We start from the raw sequence: 1,856 nt of genomic DNA on the forward strand, positions 1-1,856 counted from the left end.
CACTTTGTCTTTTCAAGCAGAGCCCACACTGGTAAATCATCTAATGAGAAAGTCTTCAATGACAAAGAAAGCCAAAAAGTACTTCACAAAGATTGCATATTGAACACTGATAATGCATCATTAAGTTATAATTCCATTATTCTGTTTCTTTGCAATATATATTTTTAAAAATGCATATGTAACTTAGAGAAACCTATGAATATAGAAGCTAAATACTTGGGGAAATGTACCTGAACAACTAATACTCCGTCAGAAAACCCACTAGTGCTGGTTATTCAGCTAAGGAAATGCAACTCTAAAGTTGCAAATGATTCATGTATTTTTATTACATTGCTTTGATTAGAATCTGAGCCCTAGTTTTTTCAATTCAGCCAAAAGTATTCTCAGAAAACAAATCCGAGAAAAGAGGCACTTCAGTTGAGACACTGATTGTGGTGGTCTCAAAAATAAGAGTGATATCATCACTATATTTTTAATATCTTCTCATATTCAAAATAACCAAACAGATGACTTACATTTATCTTTCGTTAAATAAAATGTTGAAACTCACCAACAGCTTAAAAAAAAACCCATCTTATATGGTGTATCTATTTTGACATAGATGACTAGAAATAATTTTTTGAAACATTTATTTCATTTAAACACATTGTTTATAAAATGTGTATAGTTTCTGGAGCACCTGGGTGGCTCAGTCGGTTGAGCATCCGACTACGGATCAGGTCATGATCTCACCGTTCTGAGTTTGAGCCCTGCATCGGGCTCTGTGCTGGCAGCTCAGAGCGTGGAGCCTGTTTCGGATTCTGTGTCTCCCTCTCTCTCTGCCTTCCCCTACTCGTGCTCTCTCTCTCTTTCTCCCTAAAAAATAAATGAAAACATTTTTTTAAAAAGAAATTTGCGTGCTCGCTTCGGCAGCACATATACTAAAATTGGAACAATACAGAGAAGATTAGCATGGCCCCTGCGCAAGGATGACCCGCAAATTCGTGAAGCGTTCCATATTTTTTCTGGAAAGCAGTGTGGAGGTTCCTCAGAAAATTAAAAATAGACCTACCCTATGACCCAGCAATAGCACTGCTAGGAATTTATCCAAGGGACACAGGAGTACTGATGTATAGGGGCACTTGTACCCCAATGTTCATAGCAGCACTCTCAACAATAGCCAAATTATGGAAAGAGCCTAAATGTCCATCAACTGATGAATGGATAAAGAAATTGTGGTTTATATACACAATGGAATACTACGTGGCAATGAGAAAAAATGAAATATGGCCTTTTGTAGCAACGTGGATGGAACTGGAGAGTGTGATGCTAAGTGAAATAAGCCATACAGAGAAAGACAGATACCATATGGTTTCACTCTTATGTGGATCCTGAGAAACTTAACAGGAACCCATGGGGGAGGGGAAGGAAAAAAAAAAAAAAGAGGTTAGAGTGGGAGAGCCAAAGCATAAGAGACTGTTAAAAACTGAGAACAAACTGAGGGTTGATGGGGGGTGGGAGGGAGGGGAGGGTGGGTGATGGGTATTGAGGAGGGCACCTTTTGGGATGAGCACTGGGTGTTCTATGGAAACCAATTTGACAATAAATTTCATATATAAATAAATAAATAAATAAATAAATAAATAAATAAATAAACTTAAGAGAGAAAAAAAAAGAAATTTGTAGAGTTTCTAATTCAGAAAAATGTTTTCTGATACATATGACTCTCAAAGCCCCATATTGTTCTATTTCCCCAAATAATATAATTTCTAGAATGACAGTTTTATTTTTCATGCCAAATCTCTAATGTTTTGAATTGCACCTCTTACATAATAGCTGCTTAATAAATACTTGTTATGATAATTAGCACATTTATC

The 1,856-nt window shown here is 36.3% G+C and overlaps 1 non-coding gene across 1 annotated transcript; it reads left to right on the top strand.

Annotated features, from left to right (window-relative positions):
- The first annotated feature begins 896 nt into the window (after positions 1-896).
- Positions 897-1,003, top strand: LOC112861757 (U6 spliceosomal RNA). The gene has a single exon (XR_003223659.1). It is a non-coding gene; the product is annotated as a U6 spliceosomal RNA (small nuclear RNA).
- Positions 1,004-1,856: the final 853 nt, after the last annotated feature.

Source organism: Puma concolor, chromosome A1, assembly GCF_028749965.1.
Source record: "Puma concolor isolate L17-30 chromosome A1, mPumCon1.1.hap2, whole genome shotgun sequence".
NCBI lineage: Eukaryota > Metazoa > Chordata > Mammalia > Carnivora > Felidae > Puma > Puma concolor.